At 46.2% G+C, this 8437-nt stretch overlaps 1 pseudogene; it reads left to right on the top strand.

Annotated features, from left to right (window-relative positions):
- Positions 1 to 617: 617 nt before the first annotated feature.
- Positions 618 to 1852, top strand: LOC113177549 (cysteine/serine-rich nuclear protein 1 pseudogene; annotated as a pseudogene).
- Positions 1853 to 8437: the final 6585 nt, after the last annotated feature.

Below are 8437 nucleotides of genomic sequence, written 5' to 3'. Positions count from 1 at the left end.
GTGAAAATTCACAAATTTGTAGAAAGAAAAAAAATCAGATCAAGCAAAAAAGCACATGAGAAAAAACAAAATACATAGATAACTAATAACAATGGGAACACACTATACCAAAATTTATGGGATGAAGCAGAAACAGTGACCAAGAAGGTGTAGTAGGAGAGGAACAGAATCAACAGGAAGTAAGATTATAAAAAGGGGATTGATTAGATTGGCTTACTTAACCAGAGCTGGATAGTGCCCAAGGGCGGTCTGCAGGCTGTAGAGCTGGAGGAATCAGTAGCTGCATAAGTGGCTGAAGCCCCCAAACAAGAGAGATCAACAGTGCTCTCCTAGTCTGAACAGAAGCTTCCGGAAACTCCCTGAACAATCACTTTCAGAGCCCACTTTGGAGGAGTGAAGAAGCAAGAGTCAGATATCTTCAATGAAGACAGCAGCAATCAAGAAGGCATTCTAAGTCTCCTGCCACAGCCAGAGGCACCGAGTGAGGGGCGGCTTGACCCAAGGCTGCCCTGGGGCGCACAGAGAGTCGCGGCGGGAGGAGCTTGCCTGGCTGGGAAGAGGGTCGCGTCGGTGCTCTCAGGCAGTCTGTCGCCAGCCCCTAGAGCACCTCTGCAACCATGACTGGGCTGCTGAGGAGGACGTTTGGCCACCTGGAGGAGGACTCCTCCTGGCTCTGCTCCTCCACCTCCTCTGACTGCGTCTCTCCTGCCTGCTCCCCAGGCTCTTCAGTCTCAGGTGAAGAGAGCCCTGGGGTCAGATGCCCCTACCTGACCGGGACTTCTGTGGCTCTCTAGGTTTTACCCCTGGGTCCATTTTGAAGCGGGCTCCTGGGAGCGCCCGTGCCTCCACTGGCCTCACTGTCTTCTACTTCCCGCGGTGCCAGGGCTTCACAGTGTGCCCAGCCCTGGTGGCTGAACTCTGGGCGTGGCCCCTCGCCACAGCGCCTGCCGCCACTTCTCCTTGTGTGAGTTTACACAGGAACAAGCCCTGACCTGGCGCGAGAAACTCTGCCAGCCTTTGAAAGAGAAGCTGGCGACGCTGCGGTGGAAGCTTTCGGCCTCTGGAGTACCTGGGGGGAGGCAGCCTGCCACTTACAGTGGATGCCACCAGTGATGCCTCTGTGGAAGAGGACTTGGCAGTGGCTGTGGCGGGCGGCCGGTGGGAAGAAGTGAACTTCCTGCAACCCCACCCAGCTCGGCGACTGCATGCTTCCCTGCCGGCTATGGGTGTACAAAGGATCCACCAGGAGGAGAAGTGGAAAGTGCAGGCGCTGAGCCAATCCCCTGAGGACTGTGGCTGTCGCTGCCATAGGGTCTGTGACCCTGAGACCTGCAGCTGCAGCTTGGCGGGTATCAAGTGCCAGATGGACCACACAGGGTTCCCCTGTGGCTGCTGTAAGGAGGGTTGTGAGAACCCCAACGGCCTTGTGGAATTTAATGAGGCGCGTGTGCAGACCCATGTCATCCACAGCGCCTGCAGCTGGAGTAGGCGCCTAGAGCCTTGGAGAGCTGGAGGCCCAAGCACAGGGCAGGCCACCCCACCCCCAGCGGCAGGACATGGTGTTCTCTTTGCAGCTGGCCAACCCCCCAGCAAGCAGTGATCTGGGAAACAATAGCTGCAGCAGTGACATGACTGATTCTTCCATGATATCTTCCTCATCAGGCGCTAATGAGGCCCAGACCATCCCTCCCACCCAGGCCTGCCTGGCCCTGGCTTCCAGCCAAGCATGGATGATGACAGCCTGGCAGGGATCCTGAGTTTCAGTGACTCTGACCTTGGTGGGGAGGAGTGTGGGAAGTTTGGGGCCTCACTGTACCTCTCAGAAGGCGCCTGGCAGCCTGGACAACTTTGAGGCATCCCATGGCCCCTTGCCTGGCCTCTCTCCACCAGGGGATGGCAGCACTTGCTTCTTGGAGTCCCTCATGGGCTTGTCTGAACCAGTTGCCATCGCTTTGGCCCCCTTCATGGACAGCCAGTTTGAGGACACTGCCCCAGCCTCTCTGGTAGAGCCTGTGCAGCTGTGAGGACTAGGGTAACTTTTCCCTGCCCCAAGAGTCCTGTTGCTGCTTTTTTGTGATTTGGGGGCTCCCCAAGGTCTGTATGTAACAAGTTTCCTATTGGCTGGCTCAGCCACAAGTATGGGCCCTCTTGGTTTCCACGAAACACTCTGAATTTATTTATTTATTTATTTATTTATTTATAAATTCAGAGTGTTTCGTGGAAACCAAGAGGGCCCATACTTATTTATTAAATAAATAAATACATTTTGTATGCTGAAGAGAGGGGGAGGGGCTTCCCCCTCTCAGCAGCCTGGCCCCCCACACCCACACAGTGCTCTTCCACCTCCACAGCGTGTGCCAGGAAGAGAAGACATGGCTCTCCTGGAGCTTCGCAGACCTCTCTTCAGTCTCTGTATGATACTCCTTAGCCCAAGGACAGTGAAACGGGGCGAATCAGCCTCTTCAGGCTTCTCAGGCCCCTCTGAGCCCTAGGCCCATGGGTGGCTAGATCCTCTGAACTGTGAAGACTGTAATTTATTTCCATAATTTATTTGGAGACTGAAGCAGCTTTAGCTGTGCCTCTTTGGCTGGTAGGTAGTGCTGGGGGCAGGGTCTCCTTTGTCCTGCATCCTGTCCTGCCTGGGCTTTGGTGAATACCAGGTGTGGGTGCAAGCCCTGTGATCTCCTATTAGTTGCCTGGTTCAGGGATGGCTGTGTAAGCAGGCGCTGGGCTGGCCAGTTGTGACCCAAATCCCCTTATGCCTGCCCCACCCAGTCCCTCTGCTTCCTGCCCTCCAATCAACTTTCTCCCCTCCAAAAGGCAGTGGCCTCCGTTCCCAGTCCATAATGTAGGAGGGGGAGACTAGATGCCCCGAAAGGGAAAGGGACTTGCCTTGGTATGAACATGACCCTGCATGGCCTTGGGGCACTGCACTCCATCCCAGCCCACCGTGTACCCTAAGGCCACTTGCTAAGGGGTGGCCCCTTAGAGCATTTATGCTCTTTGTTTGCTGATGTTGAATTATAAATTTTGAATTTTACATTAACTTTTATATTGTCCGTCAGTGTCAGAAGTATGATTTATTCATTTCTCTGTGTGTCTGTACCAAGAAAGCTAGGCTCTGGGCCTGCCCCCTTGCCTAGGCAGCTTTGCCAGCTTGTGCTGTGGGAACACATTGTACCTGAGCTGACAGGTACCAATAAAGAGGCTCTACTTAAAAACTAGTAAGGGGGTGCCCAGCACCTGGAGTGCTGGTATCTTCCCAGCTAGTGCCCAAGTAAAACAGGGCAACATGAAAATAGAAAGTTTATTTACATTGAACTCTTTTGCTGACAGTCGTAAAACCAGCCATGGTTAATATTTCTGGAGAAGCCCAATTAAGACTTTTCTGTGGAGAAATGTTGTGCCACATCACTAGGACTCAGTTGTAATGGGCCGGGGTTAAAGATCAGCATGTTTCTGGGGAGCCTGTCTCTAGGACTACATGGGTTTGACCAAGAAAAGCTGCCAGAGCAGGCGACTGTCTGGTTGCTTTGCAGCATGGCACTCTCCTGAGGCTGAATTTGAGTTCTTCTGTGTCATGGGCATAGGGTTCCAGGGAGGGAGGCAGGACAAAGTTGTGATGGTTCTATGGTAGGTGGGTTCTAGGCAAGTGTCTGTGTGGAGGGCAGGCCCAATAGAGTAGCCCCCATGGCCTAGAGAGCAGTTCCCAGTGGAAATGTAGGTTTCCCACCAGGGCTCTTCCAGCTGAGAACATAAGGGGGACTATTGCCCCTTTTTCTAAGATCAGTGACAAAGGCAACTGGGATATTAATGTCAACTCTGCAGATTCCAGAGCCTGCTTCACACAGGAGTGAATGATCCATGACTTTGGCCCCTAGGTCAGAAGAAGCAGTGGCAGGGCTGAGAGAGGAGGCAAATGATTGAGTGGCTGCTCAGCATTTGGTGTTTACTGATGGCATTCTTGCACAATCTCAAAGTAGAGTTTATTATGTTGGGTGGTGATGGTACTATTGAAGGAAAACTGCTTCACAAGGTTGGGTCTGATGAACTTCAGTTAAAAAGAAGTTCTTTACTCAACTGTACAGAACAGCATCTTTACTCAACTGTGCTGTATATCTAGGAAGAACAAATTAAAAAAAAAGGAAAAAAGAAAAGCAATCACCTCGATGCAATTATAATAAATCCAATTGTTCTTACTTGTTAATTAATTTAAGGTCAAAATATTTCACAAAGGTTTACTTATTATGAAACTGTAGACTCTCTGTTTCCTTTGTATATGTGATATCCCATGTTCACAGTGCTTCTTCAGGGCATGTACCTCTGCTTCTACAAAGGCTTAATTCATTATCCCAAATCAAAGTATACGTAATGCTGCAACCGAGTCCTCACTAGAGAGTACTGTTAGGAGAAGAGGTGGAGATCAATTATCCAGTCTCCACTGAAATTCTCAGCTACCTGTTTTGTTTCTCTACTGATGAATTCCTAAATTATAAGGAATTAGGGGAAAAGAGAGGTGGGGGAGATGAAAAGCTATAGAGTTTAAATATCAAATAAACAAATATGGTTCAGATTTAAATTCTTGTCTCAACCTTTAGTAGATTAAAGTGTTATTTAAATTTTCTAAGCCACAGCTGGTGGTCATTGTTCAACCTGTGAAATGAGAACAAAGTTGTTATTTTTAAAAAGTAGGTTTTAGGATTTTAAGACAGCATAGGTCAGTCAGGCACAGTTGTGGCACACAGCTGTAATTCCAGCAATGGGGAGACTGAGGCAGAAGGAATAAAACTTAGTGGTCAGGCTGAGTAAGTGAAGGAGAGCCCCTCTCAAAATAATAAAAAAGCCTGGGATGTAGCTTTGTTTTAGTGACCTGAGTTCAATTCCCAGTACTGCAGAAGATAAAAGGAAATATAAATAAAGTAACAGTTCCTGAGACATAATACAACAAATTCTTATGTGATCATACTACTACCCTAGAAGCATAACACAAAAGAAGGACAAATGTATAACTGTGGCCCTTTAAAACATCTCCCTAATGTACAAGCAATTTTCACGTTCTTCTACCAGAGCCACTTTATTGGTATTTTCTTTTTGAGGGTCTTCCTAGATTTCCCAGGCTTTCTATAACTTGAAATCCTCCCACATCAGGCTCCCAAATAGGTGTGATTACAGGTGTGGCCCACTGTTTCCTGGTTATCGGAAATTGGTTATTAAAAATTATCAGAAGCATATATATATTTACATCTTTAGGAACACAGTCCTCTCTGTTTAATGATCCTTTTACCTTCAATGTCATCAATTCTGCATTATTATTAATTAAGCATATTCAGAGTGCTTACCTTATAGTTGTTATGAAAAGAGCTACAAGTATGGCATGTTCTCTCTCAAATGTGTAACTTTATAAACACAAAGTTTTCTTGAACGTACAGTAGGAATTACCAGAGTCTAGGAAAGGGTGAGAAGAAGATGGAAGATGAGTTGATGGAAGTGATCAATGCACTCTGTATGAACAAAGATATAACATAAACCACTCAATGTTTGTTGTAAATATGTGTCAAGATGAATTTTAAAAGCCCTACAAAAACACAAAATGAATAAAACTAATCTTTTTTCTCCTGTGGGAGCTGGTGCAGAATCCTGCAGTCTTAGACTCCACCTGGAAAGGGATCACAGTGTTGCTGAGCAGGATCCTTAAAGTCACAGAAATGACTTCCTTTATGGATAGAATTGGAGACTTCTGTATAAGCACCTATCAGGTCTTGGCAGCCCCAAGCTACTGCAGATGAGGTCCTAGTCCCAGAAGATCAGTGCATGCAAAAGTACAGAAGGGAAGAAGAGCCTGCTGGAGGCCACATGTGCCCCCCAGGGGCGTTCCCACAGCCTGCTCCTGCTTTCTTGGTCTCTGAAACCCATTTCTATTTCAGATCCACTGCCCTGTGCTGCCAGCCCCACAAAGGAGCCCTGCAGATTCACACCTTCCTTGGTTGGGTTGGGTACAATTATAATAAATCCAATTTCTATGAGTTATTAATTAGATTAAGGTTAAAATATTTCACAAAGACTTACTCATTATGAAATGCCAGTCTCTCTGCTTCTTTTACATATGTGATATCCCATGTTCATAGCACTTCTTCAGGACATGTACCTCTGCTCCTACAAAGGCTTAATTCATTATCCCAAATCGAACCATAAGTTATCCTGCAGCTGAGAATGAAAATTGGCTGCCTGTGAACTCAAGGCTGGCTTCTTTCCAACTTTGAGGCTCTGCAGCCCACTGGAGTAGGGGATTCTCTTCCTTCTATACCCATCTACCTTGTTACTCCTTTTTCACATGAGAGTACTTACCTTTTTGCTACTGGGGATTATTATGGGACCACTTGTCCTTTTTTAATATTTATTTTTAGTTGTAGTTTGACAAATACCTGTATTTTATTTATTTATTTTTAAGTGGTGCTGAGGATCGAACTCAGGGCGTCACACATGATAGGCAAGTGCTGTACTGCAGAGCCACAATCCCAGCCGTCAACCACTTATCGTTTATATGTATTTGTAGTACTGGGATTGGACTCAGTGGTGCTCTACCACTGAGCCACATATCTAGCTCCTGTCCCTTTTAATTTTGAGGCAAGGCCTAAGTTTCCCATTCTGGTCTGGAACTTGTCATGATTCTGCCTCATTCTTTCCAACAGCTGGAATAACAAGCTGGTGTGCCAGTGTACCCATCTATATCAATTTCTTTTACATAATTCATATCTGTATATTTTCCCTTCATTCTAAGGAATATCTCCAACTCTTATCTTTTTTGTATCTTCAATCTTAGAACACAAACAAGTAAAACCAACATATTCAGCATGGCCAGTCTACCATGTGCTTTTCAAATAACTGAGGGTCAAAAATTAGCCTTTCATATTATCAGGATCGTCTATTCCATTTGTTCACACACACTAGCAAGTCATATAACTGCACTATACTAACTATTAGAAAAATATGGAATAACACCACACAGAGTTCTGCTTTCAGGCTGCTACTCCCTCACCCACCATCAACCTGTGAAATATCATTTATTTCCTGGAAGAGATTAGAATGCCCTTTCAGAGTCTTTGTTTCTGATGGCGCCATTGGAAGCAGTGGATGATATTCCAAGGATTCTTGTATATTGCACTACCTGACTCCCCATTCATTATCTCATTTCTTTTTTTTTTTTAAAGAGAGAGTGAGAGAGAGAGAGAGAGAGAATTTTTTAATATTTATTTTTTTTTTAGTTCTTGGCGGACACAACATCTTTGTTGGTATGTGGTGCTGAGGATCGAACCCGGGCCGCACGCATGCCAGGCGAGCGCGCTACCGCTTGAGCCACATCCCCAGCCCCCCTTTTTTTTTTTTTTTTTTTTTAAAGAGAGAGTGAGAGAGGAGAGAAAGAGATAGAGAGAGAGAATTTTTAATATTTATTTTTTAGTTCTCGGCGGACACAACATCTTTGTTGGTATGTGGTGCTGAGGATCGAACCCGGGCCGCACGCATGCCAGGCGAGCGCGCTACCCCTTGAGCCACATCCCAGCCCCCATTATCTCATTTCTAACACAAATTCAAGAAAAGAAAGAAGGAAACTGGGAATGAGGTGAGGTCCTGGAGTTTAATGAGGTCATTAGGTCTGTAGTTCTATTGATTGGAACTCAGCTGCAGCAGCTTTGTATTCTTTTCCAAGGAAAAGATTGGGGAGTGAGCTGAGATGCAAGAGCAAGTTGGGAGCTGGGATCTGCCCAGTTCTCTCAGTCCTTGGTCATCCTGACAGCAGATGTATGTGTGTGTGTGTGTGTGTGTGTGTGTGTGTGCGTGTGTAGGTGGTGTGTGTGTGGGGGGGGGGGTTAGTTAATTCCTTCTGAGGATGGGTGGGGCTGGAGTGGGGTGGCAGTCAGGGACTTGTGTTGTCTTGGCTCCAGGCCTGTCTCCTGCCTGGATGGTTTGAGAACATAGGAAGAGAAGCTAACCTTGTAGGAGAGTTGTGGGAACTTCTGGGAAAAAGAACATAGGAAACTGGTATAAAAGTAAAAAGTTGGGAAACATGGTGGAAATAAAGAGACCCAGAACTCACTATATTTTTCTGGTGTGGTGTTCTCAACCTTTCCCAGCAACAGAATCATGTGGGGGAGAAATCCCTCCCTGCTCCACACACACAAAAGAATCCCCAGAAACCAAGTTGAAAGATTAAGACATTGGTGAGGGTTTATATTGTAGTATTTTTGGTAAATTTTAACTAACTTCTGTGAGCACATTATCTGACTTGATACACTAGGATAACAGACTTATTTCCAATGAGGATAAAATGATAGCACATGCAAGGATGGTCTCACATTCAGTTATGAATCAGTTTTTCATATGCTAATGCACATCCTGAGTCCAACACTTGCTGCGTGGTTGTATTGTTTTATAGGTTTAA

The sequence above is a fragment of the Urocitellus parryii genome, chromosome 3 (genome assembly GCF_045843805.1).
Source record: "Urocitellus parryii isolate mUroPar1 chromosome 3, mUroPar1.hap1, whole genome shotgun sequence".
NCBI lineage: Eukaryota > Metazoa > Chordata > Mammalia > Rodentia > Sciuridae > Urocitellus > Urocitellus parryii.
Note: the sequence above shows the minus strand (reverse complement) of the source record. Positions and strands in the feature narration are given on the sequence as shown.